The following is a 22,556-nucleotide window of genomic DNA, read 5'->3' as shown; positions in this document are numbered from 1 at the left end:
ATTTGGATAATAGATGATGTGTGACTCTAAACTTCAGGTTGTATTCAGGGATTATAGCAGGTGAGCAAGCACGTGTGTGTGTGCGTGTGTGCGTGTAAGAGAGAGAGAGAGAGAATACAAAGAAAATGGAATGATTATGATTGTAAACTGTGGGTGCAGTGGATGTTTTGCTCCTCTACACTCCCTCCCCAACATTGAAATATTCATTGCCACAGCTGCAAGAGTGACGGTAGCTGATATCTGTCAGCTGAGTCTTTCTCTGGTACTTGAACTTGGTTGAACAGAGTTGTTTCAATCAAGGTTATAATTGGTAGCTGCAGAGGAATAAAGTCTCAGTCCCATTTCTCCAATTTTGTACAATTCCAAAGAGCCATCTCAGCTCCAGTCATCCCCATAGAATCCACTGAGGATTTTGTTTCAACTTTATCACAGTCCAACGTTCACCTCTTCAGGGTCCTGCTTTTTTCACTCCCTCAAATGTGTTGATCTCAAGAGTGCTCACTAATAAACGTCCTATTTACAAATGTTTAGCTAAGAGTCTGCCTCCTAGGAAACCTAGGACAACTCTTAGCGGACAAATGGCACCAGAAATAGTCCAGGAAAGCAGCCCTGAAGATAGGATATTGAAGTTGATCAACCAACAACACATCAGCAATGAGAACCCCACCTCTGGTGACAGGGGGAACAGGAATATTCCATAGCAGTTGGTAGTGCTGCTATCCTATCTCCTCACACAGAAGTTTACTGGGATGATATATCCACTGGCAAGAATGAACTGGTACATGAAATGTATCAGATATTTGAGAAACATGCGATAAACTGTAATGATAAAGCATGCGGATCTTGAGCATTGTATATATTAGAGACCTACAATAAAAGTCCCAGGATACATAACAAATGAAAGGCTAAGGGTCTTCTGCACAGCATATAAACAGGCTGCTGCAATCAGAAAACTGAAAAGGTTTGGGATGTAGCCCCATACTCAACATCACTAATCATTAGAGAAATGCAAATCAAAGCAACAGTGAGGTACCACCTCACACAGGTCAGAATGGCCATCATCAAAAAATCTACAAACAATAAATACTGGAGAGGGTGTGGAGAAAAGGGAACCCTCTTGCACTGTTGGTGGGAATGTAAATTGATACAGCCACTATGGAGAACAGTATGCAGGTTCCTTAAAAAACTAAAAATAGAACTACCATATGACCCAGCAATCCCACTACTGGGCATATACCCTGAGAAAACCATAATTCAAAAAGAGTCATATACCAAAATGTTCATTGCAGCTCTATTTACAATAGCCAGGACATGGAAGCAACCTAAGTGTCCATCATCAGATGAATTGGTAAAGAAGATGTGGCACATGTATACAAAGGAATATTAGTCAGCCATAAAAAGAAACGAAATTGAGTTATTTGGAGTGAGGTGGATGGACCTAGAGTCTGTCATACAGAGTGAAGTAAGTCAGAAAGGGAAAAGCAAATACCGTATGCTAACATATATATATGGAATCTAAAAGAAAAAAAAAAAGGTTCTCATGAACTTAGGGGCAGGACACGGGGTGGGGGGAAGGGTAAGCTGGGATGAAGTGAGAGTGGCATGGACATATATACACTACCAGATGTAAAACAGCTCGTGGGAAGCAGCCACATAGCACAGGGAGATCAGCTCATGCTTTGTGACCACCTAGAGGGGTGGGATAGGGAGGGTGGGAGGGAGATGCAAGAGGGAGGAAATATAGGGATATATGTATATGTATAGCTGATTCACTTTGTTATAAAGCAGAAACTAACACACCATTGTAAAGCAATTATAGTCCAATAAAGATGTAAAAAGAAAAAAAAAAGTAACAGGGATCTTGAACTATTTAAATTCTCAACTTTCAGAGTTCTGCCAGACCAAGGTAGGGTCCCTGATTAAGAAAATGTGGCAACCTGAGACATGGAACAGTGACACCAACTACAGTGTGACCCTTTGGTCTTGCAGAAGTTGTCCCGTTCATTCATAGTAAACGCTTGAATTCTTCACCGTTTAAAGACAAAGCTGAGGTTTCTGTTATGCAAGACAGCTGTCTCCTTCAGATCTACGACACCTTCCCTCCTGGCCCCCAGACCAATATTTAGAGTTAAGGCCAGAAAAACCACAAAATGATATGTTTTCTGAGATTTCCTAGGAGACATTCATTTAGCAAAGCTCCAGTGAGAGAGGAACTGGCATCACTGAGTGTAGTGGCAGCTGTCTCTGTAGGACAGGGCTGATGGAAAGTGATGTTGTTACATAAAAGTGCTCTCTGATTGCAACAGCTATTACACCATGCTAAAAATAATGAAGGTAGGGGCTTCCCTGGTGGCGCAGTGGTTAAGAATCTGCCTGCTAATCCAGGGGACACGGGTTCGAGCCCTGGTCTGGGAGGATCCCACATGCCACGGAGCAACTAGGCCCGTGAGCCGCAACTACTGAGCCCGCACGTCTGGAGCCTGTACTCCGCAACAACAGAGGCCGCAATAGTGAGAGGCCCACACACCGCGATGAAGAGTGGCCCCCGCTTGCCACACTGGAGAAAGCCCTTGCACAGAAACGAAGACCCAACACAGCAAAAATAAATTTAAAAAAATAATAATGAAGGTAGATGGTGGCATTTAGTTTAGCAAGTTAGGCGCAGTTATTGTGATGACGAGTGAGACCAAAGAGTCAGTCAGGGATCTCACCCACAGAAAACTGTGGAAGTAGTTACGAGAGCATGGTATCTGCAGAGGCAAGTTAGGTGGGCCACAAGGACGTTGCTTAATCTCCAAATCCCAAACAAATGATGTGTGATTAATCAAGAGGCTGAATGCGGCCACCCCAATAAAAAGACAACAATTCCTTGCCCAGCTTTCAGACCCAGGAACCACTGACTGCAGTATAAGCAGGCTCCCTGGGAGGCATGTCTGGACAATATCACAGTACCTGTGTAGATAGGGTAATATTTCTCTGTGTATCGTACATAGTTCCCGTAATGATTCTGTGTGTATAGTGTTTAGATAGAGTAATGATTTCTGCAGCCCTCCCCCAAAGACACATATGACCATTTACTTGGGTACACTGGATAAAGGCTAATTCCCAAACATTCTGAGGACTGTTTGGAATGCAGCCAGAGCTGATGTTGATGACCAGGGAACAGAAACACAATCAAGACTCCACTTTTAGAGTGGAAGCATAAGAGGAGCCGTTATCAATGGACTCCTAGACTCAGTGGGTACATTGGGTCAGTGACCCCACCTACTGGTCACATCTCATCTGCACATGTATAATTAGAGTGGACATAACTTGGTAATTGGCAGAAACCTCACCTTGGTTGTCTGGTGTGTGGGGTAAGGACTATTATATTAGAGGAAGACAAATGAAGAATTCTAAAACTTCATCCTTCTCAGCAAGGTATTAATAAACCATATTAAATAAAAAATTGTACCACATCCTGGGGGTTATAATAGAGATTAGAGCTAACCTTTAAGACCAAGCCTTGTGACGGTAACGTTCCATCACATTTCCATTTAATTCACTAGTCTGGCCATTACAAAATTGAGGCAGAAGCTGTAAAATGATAACAGACTACCACGAAGTCATCCAACTGGTATCTACCATTGCAGCCACTAATCCAGATGTGTTATCTTTGCTAAAGTAAACTGGCATGACTTCGGGAGTATTGTATTTGACCACTGAGCTGATGCATGCGTTCTTTCCATACTTATCAGAAAGGACAGTTTACATTCTCAATGGATGGATAACCAAATACATTTATAGTTTTTGTCCCAGAGCTATGTGAACTTTTTTGTCCTCTGTCACATTAGCAGAGGGGACTAGAAACATCTAGATCTGTACTATCTGAATTGGAACACTATAACGAAGAGACAAGGTTATTACAAGATGAGTCCACAGTGACAAGTCTGTTGGAGGTTTTAATAAGACACACATACTCCAGAGAGCAGGAGATAAAACCCATGAAGATTCAAGGGCTTGCAATGTCAGTGAAGTTTTTAGGAGACAGTGATCTGTGAAACACTAAGGAATCTCCTCCAAATAAGGAACACACCTTTGAATCCCACACCTTTACCACTAAGAAAGAAACACAAGCTTCCTTGGGTACTAAAAGACAAATCATACTTGCTGCAGCCCATTAATTAGATTATGAAAAAGACCACCCAGTTTGAGTGAGGCCTTAAATAGGAAAGGGGTCTGCAAGACTAGGCTACCATGCAAGTGGCCCTGCTGCTTGAACCATGTGACGTGGACACTGAATTACAGTTGTGCTACCATTCCATTCAGGAATGAGACTGAAAACAGTAGTGAAAAGGAATTCTCCTAAAGATGGAACAAACAAATGGTTTAACTGATTGGCCGGGGGCCCAGAAAATATTGGAAGACTGGGGGAAAGGGGTACATTAGATTCCTAGGATTTCCATAACAAATTACCACAGACTTGGTACTTAAAACAGTAGGCATTTATTCTTTCAAAATAATGAAGGTGAAACCGAGTGGGGCCCTGTGGGGCTCCCAGGCATGGAGGCCTTTCTGTCCCCCATTTCTTGTGGGCAAGACTCCAGCCTCCAGGACCTTCCCTGAGTTCCAAAGGGCGGATTCCCACAGTTGCTAATTAAGGGAGGAGCAGCCAGAAAACTACTTGCGGCCAGATTAAAGGGACCAGAGAAGCTCATCAAGATCAGGAGACCTGAGATGAGATTAGGGAGATGAGATTAAGGGAGAACAAGCCCTGATCACACCCCAATCTTGTCAGAGATCCCACCTTTGAACCATGTTATAGAACCCTAATCAAATCCTCCTGGGTGGGGACATATCCCCACCCGTCATTTTTCAAGGCAGAAGCCTGGTGTGCCCCCCTCTGCCTGGCAAAGCAATAAAGCTATCCTTCTCTACTTCACCCAAAACTCTTTCTCCGAGATTTGATTCGGCACCGGTGCACAGAGAGGCCGAGCTTTCAGTAACAAAGCTAGAAGCCCAAAATCAAAGTGTTCACAGAATGACCACATTCTCTCTGGAGGCTCTAGGGGAGAACCCATTTCTTCACCTTTTTCAGCTTCCAGTCCCTGTCAAAATTCCTCAAGCTGTGGTTGTACTACTCCAATCTCTGCCTTTCTGGTCACATCACCTCCTCCCTATATCTTATCTTCTGTCTGTCTTCTCCTTTGTGTACCTCTTATAAGGATACTTGTCATTAGATTTAGGGCCCATCCAGATAATCCAGGATAATGTCCTCATCTCAAGATCCTTAACTGCATCTGCAAACACTCTTCTTCACAAAAGGTAACACTCAAAGCTAAGTCCCCAATATAATATTATCTCTAGAGGAGACCATCAGGTGCTTGATGACAAGTTGACAATATTAGATCCTTTATATCCTGGAGCGGTCAGTAATTCTTTCTGACTGCATTAACTTATATTCCAGTTATGGTTTTGCCTTTCCTGCATGAAGGACCTCAGCCAGCATCCTCTCCAAGATCACAAAATGAAAACGTTTTTCAAAAGATTTTAAAACCCTCACAAATGATGTAAAATGACTAAGGTACGAATTTAAAATAAAAGACAAATAATTCCCAGTTGAATTCCGAATTAGAAGAAACAAAGAGCATCTAAAATAGATAACCCATTAAAAGAAATAGAAGGTGAGGAGGGGAAAATTTTTTTAATAAAAAAAACTATACAGTTAAAAAAGATTTTTTCTAAAAGTGAAAAATGTGGGGAACAGTCAATAAACAACTTATGGATTATAAGAAACCCTGAAGAAGAAAATCAAAGCAAGGTAAAACAATAAATACTAAAAGCCGTTATTTCAAAAAGCTATTGGAAAATTTAAACAATAAATTGAAAGAAGGCACTTCATAACTGAGACTATAAACCCAGAAAGATCAACAGCCAAACATATTCTTGCAAAATTCCTGAACTTTAAACAAAATAAAAAATCACTTGGTCATGTAGGCAAAAAGAGAAAATGACTTATGTGGGAAAGAAAATTAGACTGTCATCAGTTATTTTTGCAGTAACACTTTATGCCAAAATGAAATGAAAATACAAATGAAAGAAAATGTGAGCGAAGAATTTTACACCAGCAAAACTGACACTCAAGTATTAAGAATACTCTTCCAAGAACTCAAGGAATATAACTCCCATAAGCACCTCTTGAGAAATCAACAACAGAATAAGCCACACACAACCAACGTAACTCGAGAAATATCAGTTTAAAATTCTAGGCATGGAAGTGAAGATTCAATAAAAGGGACTTGTAGAGTAAAACTACATGAGAGTTGAAAAAGAGTCTAGTTTGTAATGGTTCCGTGTTCAGACAATGTAGATAAAGTACAACTATTAAAATACAGGGAAAATGAGAAAAGCATGTGAAAAAATTTTAACTTTTTTCACTATTTTGACATTGATAATTATTATCATTATTGATAATAATGATATTATTATTCTGATGCTACTGTGTGCTTAATGTGTGATAAAGTAAGCAGGATAACCTTTATCCTTTCATTCCTTTGTGTCCTTGAAAATCAGGATTAGCTTTGTAGAAGAATGTACATATACAGATGTAATATGCAAGAAGTAAAAAACCCTGTAGTCCTGAATTTTAATTGGTAGCGTAAATTTACGAGGTTTTCAAAAATACATTTTATGTAAAAAATTTAGATATTTTACATGTAACAATATTTTATAGTATGCTTATTTATTTAAATATATTTATAAATAAATATACTTATTTATTTAATCCATCTAGTAGACTTCTAAGATGACTCCCAATGATCCCAGCCTCCTGGTATTCATGGCCTGGTATAACCCCTGCTCTTGAGTAACTTGCTTCTAACAAAAAAGATGGCAACAATGAGGGATATCACTTCTGTGATTATAGTACAAGAGATTATAGCCTCCATCTTCTTAGGAGACTCTCCATATGGCTTTGTCAGCTTGCATGGTTTGATAAAATAAGCTGCCATGTTGAAGAAACAAGAAATTTAGGGCAGCTGCCATCCAAAGGTGAGCTAAGAACTGAGACCCTCAGTCCAATGCATGAGGAACTGAACTCTGCCAGCAACCATGTGAGCTTGGGAGTGAATCTTCCCCAGCTGAGTCTTCAGATGGGACCCCAGCCCTGGAAAACACTTTGATTGTGGTAATGGTAAGAGATTTGAATATTGTGTTCCTGAGTCCCAATATATGGTCAATACTCAGTAAATATATTTGAAGTGAGTGAAGATGTTAGAGCACATTTTTAGAATATATACAATGTAAGTAATTATTAAATTGCAATTTATTTAAGATTATGTTTAACAGGGTTTTAAGTTTCTAATAGAAAATTTTAAAAAATTCATTCTTTAAGAGTTAACCATCCTCTGAAAATTATCAGATAGAGCTTTTATGTTTAAAAAAAAAAATCCTGTTCTTATGGGGTATTGATAAAATGATTGCCCAAAGAACAGTGTTGGCTGGTGAGAGTTTTCAGCTAATTATGTCATTATGAATTCCCTTCATATTTGTGGAACATGTAATGCCTCTTTGTATGGAGCCATTTCTAATTATAAGGCACTTTTATACAAAAATTCAGAACGGGCTGATTGATTGCTCATCTATTAGTTTGGAAGGTACTCAGAAGCTGGGAAGTGAAACTGAGAGATAAGTATTATTAACAGATGACCAGCTTCAGATAAGGTACACAATTCAGCCCATACCAAACCCTAAGGGGTTCAGTCTTCTAAATGAACTTAGATGGAAGGAGGGATATGGAGAGACATTCTATCTTTAATACAGCAATTGTTCTTCATTAGTAAGGCTAGAAATATAATTCTCTTTGGTCATTGCTGAATTGAATCCTAGTTTTTCTTTTGCTACCCAGAGTGGGCAGTGATTGAAAAAGCACCTTCCACTATCAGCAGGAAGTATTTGAAGATGGTGGTGTTGGAAATGCATGATTTCTTAAAGGGAAGGAGTAAGTGATTTACAATTAAAAGATGTATGATAATTTCACCAAGTAAAAGGCAGACATGTTTGTTTACTTTTAAACCAAGTTAATAGTTTTACTATTTAGAAATATTTTTATATTTCATGGAATCTAGATGCTATTGACTTTAAGAGATTTCTAAGAAAAAAATGTTGCCATTTATAATTGTAAAATGCTTCCTGATTTTAGAGATGATAAAATGTGGAAGTATGTGAATTATAAAATATTGTATGAGTTACTAAATTACCAGGCCATGGATATTAACTTGGATATTACAGGGCACACACAAAAGGTGGTCTTGCTTTTCTGTTTATGTCTGATGCAGCCCATTCTATTATCTTCCAGGCATAATGCAAACACTCATTCCTCTTGCTTTAGTAATTAGAAAATATTAAGTGAAACACTTTTTTTTTCACTAAAAAATGCCTGTCCTCTCACTTTTTAATGAAACTCTAGGTCCCAAGGATATAATCTGATGGTAAATGAGGGAGAAAGCTATTATCAACTTACACATGCTTCACGTAGACTACTCTTCACAAAGCTATGAGAAGGTATATTGTGCCTTTCTGAGGGGGATAAATGCTCATGAGATCTACATGATCTCAGCTCACCATTTTTACAGCTCCTATATGTCCCTACACTAAGTGGAAGGTAGATAGAGATTTCAGGCATTCACAAAATTTTAGTGACCCTTGAGACCTGAACATTTGTATGAGTGAAAATTTTCCACTAAATCCAGATTTTCATGTAGTAGGCAAATGAGGTTGTAACAAAGTGTACTTAAAGGTTCACAGAGCTTGTTATGAGGGACAGGTTTTAATTAAGAAAAGCTCCAGAAGGTATGTCCCTTAAAGAGGGCAGATAAATACCAGAACTTTCCAGACTTTGATGCCTGTATCCGTTTTCTAGGGCTGCCATAACAAAGTGACACAGATTGGGTGATTTAAACTACAGAAATTAATTTTCTCATGATTCTGAAGGCTAGAAGTCCAAGATCAAAGTGTCAGCTGGGTTGGATCATTTTTAGGGATTCTTTGGTCTAGAGATGGTCGCCTTTTCTCTCTGTCGTCACATGGTCTTCCCTATGTGCTTCTGTCTTCTAATCTCCTCTTCCTAAAAGGATATGAGTCATATCCAATTAGGGCCCACATATATGGCCTCATTTTACCTTAATTAACTCTTTAAAGGCACTATGTCCAAATACAGTCACATTCTGAGGTAATGGGGATGAGGACTTCAATATATGAGTGGCGGGGGGTGGGGGCGCGGAATTCCATCCACAACAAATCCCAAGGGATTTAGTTTTCTAAATGAATTTAGAAATTACACAGCTACTTACACAGCTACTTTGGGCCTGGCCTCTGATGTTATGAGTTCAAGTGATTGTGATGTCGGTCTATTTGATGTAACTTCTGAGTTTTTGAGCCCAAGTATTTTGGACTTAGAGATGGGGTAAAACAGAAGTGGATTTAATGCTCTGGGGGGCAATTTTAGGAATTCTCAGGTATTTTCCATATTAATCAAATAATAACACATATGGATATAGGATATATTATTCTACCCTGGTACCCAGACTGGCTGCTAAATTTACAACTGCATCAAGAGATTTGGTGGTAGCAATGTGGACACAGATGTAGAATCCTATCAATTCAATGTCACATAAATAAATGGTTTCTTCTTTTCCACTGAATATTCAATTCAGATGAAAGCAGCTGCCTAGTTGCTTGATTTCAAAAGAACACTTGTTCAATAAATTCATAGTGAAGAGAGCAAGGAAAATCTAAGTGAATGAATAATAAGATAAATGATGTGGTGCTCCAAAAATATTTCTTTAAATGTATGTTTAAAATTTCTCTTTTGGGATTTGAATGCTTAAACAGTGGTATAATACTTCATTTAATAAAAAACACATAATAAGGGAGCTAGTAATTATTAGGACAACAAATTCCTGATTACCACCAGTCAGCTTTATGGAAGTCTACAGGAATTAAAGTTCTAAAGCATGAATACATTAGCAGCCATTTCACACTTTGTTAGACTGACTTCAAAATTCTGAAAGGCAATGTTGATATCGAAGATTTTCCTTGAAATACAATGCTGCCTACCTTTCTGAGTTATTATTCCTCGATACATTAAAGGCAGGATAGGTCTGCCATATTTATCCTATTCTGTCTGATCTTTTCAATACTCCAGAAAATTATGAGTGCCTAGAAAAATAGAACTGTCCTGCTTCATTTTTGCTCTAAATCTTAATTTACCTTTCTATTTGTATCCCTGATGAAAGACTGCTCCTGTGTTTACTATTTTAGTTTCTGATACTTGAGTGCTTTTATTTAAATGAAATAACAATTGAAGGACAAAGAAATAACAACCTTTTTAAAAAACCTAGCTCTGTAGCCTTATTTGATCATCAGGCTTTCCCACTACAGAGGCTTTATTATTCACAACTTAAAATCATACAATTACCTTGGCTATTAAAGAAAAGACATACTATAAAATAGAGGTGTTGGGGAGATTTCACTAAGAGGAAATTTCAAGGAGATACTACTACTCAGCTCAATAGAATGTAAATCCCAAGGACAATTGGGTTTTAAATATAAAATCATAACTCCAGTTGCAATCAGAGAATGTTATTACTAGAAGAGATTGATAAACCAATTTGCTACTTTAACAGATGAGAAAACTGAGGCCTAGAGAGATTGATGGCTTATTCAATTAAGAGACTTTGAGACTTTTATTGTAGGAAACTGCAAATTGTGAGTTTTTATAGGTACTCTTCTTTCACTTAAAAAAAAATGCCTCCAGCTAATAGAAAAAAAATTTATTTCATTTGGATTAAAACTATCAAGATATTATTGGAGGCTGTGAATATGTGGTTCAATGTAGTTCAGATAAAAAGTATATGTAAAATATTAATTTAACAATTTCTTGATTACTCCTCTTTTAGATTGTTGTTTAAAAAAATCATTTGTAACTCTAATCTCTCAAAAGATATTAAGGACTGCTTTGTCCATTTATTTTTGGCCCGTGTCTTTGATGTAGCTTCCACGCGGTAAAATGGATTTACAGTTCCTCCTATGTGAAACCATACGGATAAACTCAAAATCAGGATGCAAACACATTGCTAGTGGGCTTCCCCAGTGGCGCACTGGTTGAGAGTCCGCCTGCCGAAGCAGGGGACACGGGTTCGTGCCCCGGTCCGGGAAGATCCCACATGCCGCAGAGCGGCTGGGCCCGTGAGCCATGGCCGCTGAGCCTGCGCGTCCGGAGCCTGCGCTCCGCAACGGGAGAGGTCACAGGGGTGAGAGGCCCGCATACCGCAAAAAAAAAAAAAAAAAACATTGCTAGTAATTCTATTCTGTGGTATATTTTAATAGCTCATTTATCCTCTGCAATTGGCTTAAGAGGGTACTTGTTCTGCTCTATAATTCAAGAAATACCCCCACACACACACAAAATCACCTGAAAATTCAATCCTAATTCTCTTTTCTGCCAGAACAAAAGGATATGGAATTGTTTTCCACATGTTTGGTGAGGGGAAGAAAAAGAACAAATGAATATGCGAAACAAGTGTGAATAAATGAACAAGATACATAAAAGTTATAGGTGAGTGAAGGGTATTAAATTAGATCAGCAGTCCACAACCTTTTAGGCACCAGGGATGCGTTTTGTGGACGACAATTTTTCCATGGACGGCGGGGGTGGGGGTGGGGATGGTTCAGGTGGTAACGGGAGCCTTGGGGAGCCATGGGGAGGCGGGGGTGGGGGGGGATGGTTCAGGTGGTAACAGGAGCCTTGGGGAGCGATGGGGAGAGGCAGATGAAGCTTCGCTTGCTCACCTCCTGTTGTGCAGCCAGGTTCCTAACAGGCCAAGGACTGGCACTGGTCCGTGGCACGGAGGGTTGGGGACCCCTGGATTAGAGGTTGTCATATGTAAAGCTCTTGTGTTTTTCCCAACTCTGAATCATTTAAAAGGTAGAACTTTTAATTGATGGAGATGAAACAATGGCCTGTATTAATGATAAAGCTCATACTTAATTACTAATTGCATCTTAAGCGCGTGGTCCCGATATGTTCTTGTTTCGAAATCCAAGAATTTTTCAGAATAAATGAACCAGATGCAGGTAACAATAGAGAACCCTGGGCTTCACAGTGTTGGGATACTGAGAGCCATGAGGGGACAGAGCTGGTCAGATGAAAACTGCTTGCTCTGTCTGGGCAGCTGGTTTCTAGAAATAAGGAAAGAGGAAGGGGTCTGATCTGCAGGTGCTAATTTCTATTCCCAAAGACACCACTGGAATTCACCAGAAAGAAGGAAGTGAGTGACCTGGGACAGGACAGAATCATAACTGGTTAAGATCTCTTGACACAGAAACAAGAAGCAGAGTTAGATTCCTTGTGAGAGAAAGAGAAAGCTAGTTGCAAAGAAAAGGCCTGTAACAAGTCCCAGTGAAACATATCCTGGGTTCCCACAGCATCAAACTCACAGCAAATTGTTGATTCAATTAAAGATTAACTATGACAAGATTTCATCACTATCTTTGATGTTATTCTCCTAATATGTTTTGTATTTTAGTAGAGAATTGGTATGAACTGAGGAAACTTAAAATTTAGAAGGAGTTCAATTCTAAAGATGAAATGATTACAATCTTGGAAGTAGTACCAGCTCCCATAAAAAAAGGAAAATTTAAAAATGGAAAAAATTGAGGTATTAAAAATATATATATTAGAAAATAAATTCATCCGTATTTCCAAACCCAACTGTATCACTAAGTATTATTTTGTATATTTCCAGTTTTTTCCTCTGAGAATATATAGTCTACATTCATTAAAATTTTGCAAATATAGTTTATATTCATAAAAATTTTATATATGCGTATATATAACCAACTAGAACTACAGATAGATAGAGATATATTGTACATACAGATATAGAAATATATAGATACAGATTTTGTGTCTTCACCATTTCAAATTAAGCCTATATTCTATTCATACTTGATGTATCTTAAAACCCTAATAAGGTATAGGCTATAATGACCAGGAAATATTTATTTTTAATTCAACATATACAGAAGCCTGTGCTACACAGTGATGTTGGCGATAACAAAAAATAGAAATCACAACTGTTGCTCCGAAAGAGTTTACAACTGGGGGGGTGGGAAACAAACATATATCTAAAAACAAAAACTCATACAGAAAGTAGGAGGTAGTTAATGTCAAATGAGAGGTAAAATAAGTGTAAAGAATTTACAAGGGGACTTCCCTGGTGGTCCAGTGGTTAAGACTCCACACTCCCAATTCAGGGGGCCGGAGTTCAATCCCTGGTCAGGGAACCAGATCCTGCATGCCGCAACTAAGACCCGGCGCAGCCAAATAAGTAAATACATAATTTAAAAAAAAAAAGAATTTAGAAGGAAATGGAAAATGTCCTGTAGATTAGGATGGTCTAGGAAGGCTTCATGGAAGAGTCAGGGCTTAAACTCAGTCCTGAAGGATTACTGTGGTTAATGTAAGTGGAGGGGCAGTAGAGGGAATCCAAATAAGAAATACTGATACAATAAAAGTACACAATAATTCTCTCTTTGTGGTAAACATTTAGTAGACCTGCTTGATTAGAAGAGGGAAGGAAGAGAGAGAGAGAATGTAATGAGGAACAACATACATGTTATATTCATCCATCCATCCATCCATCCATCTATCCATTCATCTATCCATCCATCTACCAAGCACATAGTTAGGGAGTTAGGTAAGGCGCAGAGCTAGGATTTGAACTAGGGTTGCTGTGCATTCAAGCTTATATTCTTTTTATAAGTATGAAATGTTTTCAATACATGTTTGCAAGAGCTGAGCTGTGGATGTAGAGATAGTGAGTTTCTTTATTACTCTTTTCCAAGAATTAACTTGATACGTTTAACAGATGTACGTCAAGAAAGCAATGCTAAAGAAAGAAAAAAAGCTATGTGAGCAGACATGCGTTGGTATATGTATATGTGTTGAGTATGTGTACAAAAGAGAAGGTCATTCAGCCATTGTTAACCACATCCATGTCAAAAGAAGTAATGAATTATCTTCTTCAGCACTGTATTTGCTTTCTGATTTGTACAAGATCTCTTCTATTCCATTAGTCCTTTGAAGTGCTGCTCACCAAGGAGATTATAAGGTGGGAAGAAAGAGAGGATGAATGAACGCATGAGCAATCTTCATCATAAGGAGAAACAGCTCCGAGCACACTTCATGCTGAAAGCAGATGGGGGAAGGTAGACAGAAGCTGTACATGTGTTCAAATTTTCAGTATCATTGGTTTTATGTAGTCCTTTGAAAGATCACAGAAGTACTCTGTGCCCAAGTATGGACATCTGTAGAATTACATAGGGACTGAGTAAGAGGATAATTAGACTATATGTAAATACCCAGTGTATAGTATTTAAAAGTTGATTGGGGGGAAAATGTCTCATCTTTGTATATAAAAAATAATGATGTATTTTTGTCTGTCAGAATCTACATGATGATTGAGATGTGCAGATGGATAGACTGTAGGATGAAAAAAAGGGCAGGTAAGTACAGGTTTATTCATATATCACAGATTAAAATAAGAACAAGAAAGGCACACGTGTTAGATTCTGACTTAAATCATTAATGTGACTTAACAGTGCAGAGAATAGTACATGAGTTCTGTTTTAGATTTCTAAAATGTTCTATTTCTGCTATGATGAGTTGAAATCCTCCTATTCTACTCCCACAAAACAGTTATAATACATTAAACGATCATTTTAAAGGTGTTATCTGGGGAACCAAGGTGAAATTGAAAAAAAAAATCAAATCTCTCAACTCTGTTACTATTCCTAAAATAAAAGAAGTAGGACCAGCTCATATAAAAAAATAGATTCTTGTGGTAACCTACATACTCAGATTTCTTCATTCTCCTCTGCCATGTATTAAAAGAAAAATAAGAGGGCTTCCCTGGTGGCACAGTGGTTGCCTGCCAATGCAGGGGACATGGGTTCGTGCCCAGGTCCGGGAGGTTCCCACGTGCCTTGGAGCGGCTGGGCCCGTGAGCCATGGCCGCTGAGCCTGCGCGTCCGGAGCCTGTGCTCCGCAATGGGAGAGGCCACAGCAGTGAGAGGCCCGCGTGCAGCAAAAAGAAGGAAAAAAAAAAAAAAAATTAGAATCCTCATATGTATCTCCAACTTATGTTTTGTGTAAATCAGTTTTAGTGATACGTGGGATGGCCAGTCATTGTGATGTTATCAAGTTATACGATCTTTTGAGATTGGCAACTGACGGTCATGGAAAAGATAAGTAATTTCAAAATTGCTAAGTAACAATATGAACATGATCAAAGAAAGCAAAGATGCAATTTACCTCACCATTGGTGATTTTATGAGGCACCATCCATAGTTAAACGAATTCACATTGATCCAAAGGCGTTTTACTAGCACTCGGCAATGCTAGCAATTTAATGTAGCTCAAGATTCAATAAAAGGTAGACTTTATTCATCAAAAAAGAAAAATTTTTTTTTTTTGAAGATCACGGGGGTCGCGACCGGCTGAGACCCCTGGCCCACCCCCGCGCCGAGGGTGGCGGAGGACCCAGGCGCAGACATCAAAATGTTTTTAAAGGCTATTTTTTCTTTGCCTTCTTTCGTGGTTTAGTAGATTGGAACCTTTAAGGTATTCCAAAAGGGTTAACTACATTTATTTACAAGTGAGTTAATATCCGCTGATAAAATAATCTTCAGAAATGAATATTATATACTATTTTAGAACTCCGAAATAATAAATTATCTGGCAAATTTTTTGTTTCAAATAAGCCATCAGTATTAGATACAATTAAAATTAATAGACTGAAGATTGGGTGAATTTTAAACAATATACTATAGTTATTAGAGACACAATCTTCTCAGCTTGTAGTTGACAGAAGAAACAGTACCATTGTCTCTGATTTTCTTGGGAAAGTCACTATTATATTTTAAGCCCTTCTTTGATATTTTACTAAAGCACAGCAAAAATCAAAGTTCTTTCTTCTTCAGATGGTTTGAAACAGAATCAAATCTTAAGGCATTTTGGGGGGATTTTTTAATCTGCTTTTTTGATTAGTTCTGCATTGATGTGTTAAACTTAAGAATTAACGAGTATGAAATAACATTTTTGGGATATTTTTACAATCTAATTTTTCTCCTCTAAATCCTGATATAATTTGATGGTCTGACTAAACAAGTTGATGATTTCATACATCTATTTACAGTGTTTCCAAGATCCAAATTTATATCACAAGTTGGAACTCACAATGTTTTGTCTGCTGTTTTTGCTTGTCTAGTTTGGTTTTTAAGGCACCCTCACCCTCTGGCTCGTGTTTCCTGTTATTTTAGGTCACCTTTAGTTCCTCTTTGATTTGAAAGATTTTGCTTCTGTGTTCTCTTAAGGGAGAATGTTTATAATGGTTTGTGTGCCCACACTCCATCATGGAGAATAGGCAGTTTTGAGAAATCATGCTATACGTATCTTTGGCTTTCCCAATGACTTCCATTTTGGAAAGAACAAAAAAGACTCTGTGCTTTCACTCTTTCAATTTTTTTTTTTTTTTTTTGCGGTACACGGGCCTCTCATTGTTGTGGCGTCTCCCGTTGTGGAGCACAGGCTCCAGACGCACAGGCTCAGCGGCCATGGCTCACAGGCCCAGCAGCTCCGCGGCATGTGGGATCTTCCCGGACCAGGGCACGAACCCATGTCCCCTGCATCGGCAGGCGGACTCTCAACCACTGCGCCACCAGGGAAGCCCATCTTTCAATTTTTTTAATTAAAAAATATTTGACATACAAGATTTAAATTTAAGGTATACAACATGTTAATTTGATGCATTTATATATTGTAATATCATTGCCATTGTGTAATAATTAACTCCTCTATCATGTTACATAATTACTTTCTTTTTAGTGGTTGAATGATTAAGTTCTAGTTGATAATTATAGTATAATATTGTTGTCTGTATTCACTATACTATGCATTAGACCTCTAGGGCTTATTTACTCCTCCTTACAAATTCGTACCCTTAAACATCTGTCCTGTTCCCTCACCCCATCCTCTGGTGACCACCATTTTACTCTGCATTTACAGATCTGACCTTCTCAGATTCTACATATAAGTGATACCATACAGTACTTGTCTTTCTCGGAGAAAGACTTATCTCAAGACTCTGTGCTTTCTGAAGATCAATGCTTTCAGAAAGACTGAAATGCTTTCACATCAGAGGGGGAAATATCAAAAGAATTTCCCCATCTTTTAGTATAAATTAATGAGAAATTCAAAATTTTTCTTTCCACTTGAAGCCTCCCTTCACCTCTGCTTCTGAATATTATACATTTTTTCCTCTGTAAGAGACTTTTTCTTCCCCAGAGCCTTTCTGATATGGGGGAATTAATATTTCATCATACAATTATAAATGTCTGCCTTGGCAGAAACTTTTCTGTCTGTTGTTAACACGACTCTTAGGGTAGCCTCTTCAGATAAGGCTTTCTAGCGAGTGGGCAGCAGCTTTTAACATGGACATGGCACACAATGATGGGATATAAATGTATAAGCACCATTCAAATTAAAGTTCTTATCAGATAAAATTGGACTTGCAGGGGGAAAATGTATTTCGTTTTTGAGTTTATGCAGTACTCTTATTATCCCAAGTGCGTTTATGTATAAGACGACTTAGGGAATCTTTCTATATGTCATACTGCTATTCTGCAGGGAAAGAAATCATTACAAACATGTTCCTTCACAATAAGAAAGTGCAAATAAATTTCCAAATGTGTTTCAAAATCAAGAGTAATTCCAGATTTTATGGTGTTAATAGCATAGCGGTAAAAAACCCTCAAATATCCCTGGTTTAAATTCCTAACAGTCCATGTAATTGCTTTGTGATCATGAGCAAGATAGTTAGCTGTAATTTTCCTGTTCCTCATTTTAAGATGGAGATAATACTAGTACACTTGTCCTAGGGTTGTGGTGAGGATTAAAGAAGAGATGGCATAACACAGGGATTAGCTATTATTATCTATTATTGTCATTAATTCAGGTCTATACTTTCATAATAGATTAAAATAATTACTGTTTCTACTTTCACACTCCTTAATACACTGTCAAATCTCTTTCTTCCTACGGCTCTTTTCATTTCATGAAAACTGCTTTATTCCAGTTCAGTAACGACTTGCCATTTGCTGAATAACTGAGCGTTTTTTAGACCTGATCCTCCACTCACTGAAGCTTTTGACACTTCACCGGTGCTTCTGTCTCGATACTCTTTCCTATTTTGCCTTCTCAACTGGTTAGAGAACACAGAGGAATCTCAAAGTGTGAGCGTTCTCTCTTCCTGCCTAGCTACTAAGGAACTCTGCTGTTTTAAGGATGTGCCCCGTGCTCTGTGCCCTACATGCCGTTAACACCTATGCCCTTCTTTCCGGACTACGTGAGTTGACTTTTCCAGTATGAGTTTTCCAAAGGTAAAGGCAGCAAATTTATATATTTGCTCCTTAAAAGGATGAGATGTGATTACCCGTCAAAACCGAGACATTATTTGAATGAAAAGCTATGCTTGTAACAACAAGCATATGGTTGTAGGTCCTAGCTGTAGTTTGATAGATTATCTATGCTCCCTTAGTGCTTTATCATATGTCACTGGGGTCCAGATACTTTGGATATGGACTTTGGCCTTAAGAAGTAAGCCCAAAAAATGCAGCATGGCTGGGAATCTGTAGGTGAGGTAAGGATCTTTAATATGGTCCCTGGTGACTTTTTTATTGGAAGTCAGGTATAATTGCCTCTCCCATTAGGAACAGGTGATTAAGAGACAGAAGAACATTAAAACATGAAGCATCAAGAAAAGTCTGGCTATTGTTGCTGCTATTTTAACACAAACAGGCAAGAGAGGTACCAGCTAAAGAACAGTAAATATTTCAACAGCAAGACAAGATCTACGTTAATGGTTCTCAAATTGTAATGCACATAAGAATCATCTGGTTGTTTATTAGAACTACAGAGCCTCGATCTCCACATATTTGGGGAAGTTTTTAGAGGATACCTTATATGTGCTCTCAGAGAAATCCCCTCTGCTGACTGCTGGTGCTCTCCTGCTGAGACCACCAGGCATCTGATGTGCCCCCGGGAGTCCACTCTGTCGCTGGGTATCCTGGCTACACCTGGACTCTATTTCTTCTCTCAGAAGATGCTTCTCTGACAGAACACTGTTTCCCAAGGGCCAATAAAAAGCCAAGTACCAACATCCCTGAGATTGTAGAACACTCCTGCCTTCTCTGTGGTTCCCTCTGCAATGGAGTCCAGTGTTACAATGCTCTGCACAGAACAGGGAATGCACTGCGGCCTTATCAATCCCCTGCCTGTTGACTCATCACCCATATTCTTGCAGGAAACTTAACTCTCTTCTCCCTTTTTCCCCCATACATATCAGGCAGCAAATACATCTTAGTGGTGACTGGCTGCTTATATACTGTCCTGTTTGAGGCCCGTTGCAGACACCGCAATGACATTTTCGTCTGAATTTTTACAGTGGTCTTTTTGCTAACATCTCTGCTTCCTGTCTCATTCCTTCTGGTTTATTCCTTCCTCAGTTAGAGTTGTCTTTCTCTAATTCAAATCTCATATCATTCTTTGGCTTAAGATCCCTCAGTGAGTCCCTGTTGCTTTCAGGATAATAGCTAATTCAACACAACCGGTATTCTGTTACTCGTTCAGCCTCAGTTCCCCCTGCTTCCCTCCACATCTCATGCCTGCCTTCCAGACATTTTCTCTCATTGTCTGTCTTTGCAGAAATTAGCATGAGCAACTACTTTTCTCCATTTACTGGTTACAAGCCTTTTTAACCCAATAATACTATAAAGTTCTTTTCATCAGGGGCCATTTCTTATTTTTTATATTTCCATGTTCCCTAGCAGCAGACTTTAAATACAATTGCTAAGGTAAACTAGGAAGGCAGGTATTAAGGAAAAAATAGGAAGGAACGAAAGAAAGAAAGAAGGAAAAAAGGAAGGAAGTTTGTTATACATGTCTAAGACTAATATCTAGATATATGGGTTTACCATTCTCATATATTAATACTTTGTTTTTCCAATGTGTTTCTACTATAGAAACAAAACTAACAGAGAAAGTAATAAGCTATTTCTCCTTGGCTCTCATTGCCCAGCACTATGTCCACTCCTTTCCTCCCAGGCACACAGCCTTAATGTGGCCATCAATCCATGCTGCTGGTTATTAAATGGGAATCAACAGAATGCCTTCAATCATTTATATCGATGAGCAGGGAAGGGGGTCAGAGAGATAGAGAAATAGTCCCAAACTGAGGAAGGCAAGAAGAGAAAATCCATGGCAGAAGCAAGTGAAAATCCTTAAGTCAGGGAGTTTTAAAAATTGACCTCCCTCACAGTTGCCTTGCTGTTCTCAAGTAACACTTGAACACACATCAGAAACGTTAGCCAGGCCAGGAAGCAACAGCCCACTTCTTTTGAGTTCTCAAGGGTATGATGAATATCAATTGAAGATAATGCATTTCACTTCTATTGCTTTTCATAGGTTATCACTCAACATCTAATCATTAAGGAAGTACAGAAAGACATTCTTTTTCTTGAATTTTTTTCTTGAAATACAGTTTATGTACAATATTATATAAGCTACAGGTGTACAACGTAAGTACTATATAGTGATTCACAATTTTGAAGGGTTACACTCCAATTATAGTTATTATAAAATATTGGCTGTATTCTCAGCTTTGTACAGTATATCCTTGTAGCTTATTTTATACATAATAGTTTGTATCTCTATACATAATAGTTTGTATCCAGAAAGACATCCTGCATGTCTGTTATTTATCCATGCATAGTCTTTCAGGCAAGGTCCACATTTTACATTCTTCTCTCTGAAGCTGGAGCTACATTTCACAGGTATTTTTTGTCAGGTAGAGTTTTGTTCAGTTCTAGGAAGAGTGGGCTTTAGTAGGCGAGTGGATGGCAAAAGGAGAGAAGATACCACCTTCCTACTTTCTTGCTGTTCCCAGTATTATCACACCAACTGTGTCTCTTTGTCCCAACGCCAGCAGTTGGTCACAGACTCCAGCTTCTTTTACCACTCCTGGAGCCAAGCCCATCAGATGTCACCACAGAGTGTTGCAGCGGCTGGCTAATGCTCTCTCCTTTGTGGTTTGAAATCACCTTACATGACCTCTCTAAATTTCTGAAACCCAATCCTTTCCATTTTGTTTTCCTAGCTGCAGAGTATGAAATGTTTTCTACCCCAAAGATATTTCCCTTGGCTACCTCAGCATTCACTTTTCCTTCTTCACCCTCCTACCCCACGATAATAGGTTCCTAATATCCTGGAATGAATCTACTGTCTTGAAATATCTAGTGCCAGTTTGTTTTCCTGAGTGTACTCTCATCCCTTAGGACTCTGGATTCTGTTTTCAGTCTTCTATTAATTCAGAGGTCATACTATTTCTACACTGACTAACATCAAACTTACAGCCATGTGTCTGGAGTCCAGGAAAGACACCCTTTTAGGGCTTCCGTGGTGGCGCAGTGGTTAAGAATCCACCTGCCAACGCAGGGGACACGGGTTCGAGCCCTGATCTGGGAAAATCCCACATGCTGTGGAGCAACTAAGCACGTGTGCCACAACTACTGAGCCTATGCTCTAGAGCCCGCGAGCCACAACTACTGAAGCCCGCATGCCTAGAGCCCGTGCTCCACAACAAGAGAAGCCACTGCAATGAGAAGCGCGTGCACCACAACAAAGAGTAGCCCGGGCTTGCCACAACTAGAGAAAGCCCATGTGCAACAACAAGGACCCAATGCAGCCGAAAATAAATAAAATAAAATAAATTTTATTTATTTTTATCCTTTTATTTTTACCTTTCTCACTTCTACTCAGCCTCATTTCTTCCCATACCATAAAACAGGCCTTACCTTACAAATACTATTACAGTATGTGTTCTGCACATCCGACGCTTCTGCAAACTTATTCTAATCTAGATGTCTTTTTTACACTGTTCTCCAATATCTTCCTTCTGCCTATTCAAGACACCTACCTCAAAGCCCTATACCAGCCCCTCTAACAGTGAGTAGCAGCCTCTACTACCACAGCTTATAATATTCAATTATTTTGTAAGCTATTACAGGTCTACCTTACCTTATATGATCACGATTGATGGTGATGATGATTTCCTGTTTGTCAATCTTGATTTCTGAATTAGAAGTCATGTAAAGACAGAGGCTGTATCCTTGATTCCTTTCCATTGCCCATTTTATATATTATACAGTCAGTTGCACAGAGATTCTCTTTATACGCAGATGGTCTAGTTTCATCCAGCAGCTAAGCAAGTAACCACAGTTTATCTTTTCTTCTCAATGTAGGTTATTCTTGATGTTCTATTTCCAGGGTACCAAGGCTTGACATCCAGTATGGGTAGAAAGATGTTGTTCTTAACGATGATAAAGTGTTTTAGCCTTAGCCCATGTAAAGTCTTTCTGGCAGGTTTATTACTGCTTTAATTTTTTAAAGTGTCCTTGTG

The 22,556-nt window shown here is 38.7% G+C and overlaps 1 long non-coding RNA gene across 1 annotated transcript in view; it reads left to right on the top strand.

Annotated features, from left to right (window-relative positions):
* Positions 1-13,324: 13,324 nt before the first annotated feature.
* The window catches only part of LOC113631191 (uncharacterized), a 35,523-nt gene continuing 26,291 nt past the window's right edge, over positions 13,325-22,556 (top strand). Inside the window, exons 1-2 of the long non-coding RNA XR_003437211.1 lie at positions 13,325-14,250; positions 14,489-14,547. This is a non-coding gene — a long non-coding RNA (uncharacterized LOC113631191). The remainder of the gene's footprint in view (positions 14,251-14,488; positions 14,548-22,556) is intronic.

The sequence above is a fragment of the Aethalodelphis obliquidens genome, unplaced genomic scaffold (genome assembly GCF_003676395.1).
Source record: "Aethalodelphis obliquidens isolate GAN/ISIS:26980383/991018 unplaced genomic scaffold, ASM367639v1 scaffold31, whole genome shotgun sequence".
Taxonomy (NCBI): Eukaryota; Metazoa; Chordata; class Mammalia; order Artiodactyla; family Delphinidae; genus Aethalodelphis; species Aethalodelphis obliquidens.
Note: the sequence above shows the minus strand (reverse complement) of the source record. Positions and strands in the feature narration are given on the sequence as shown.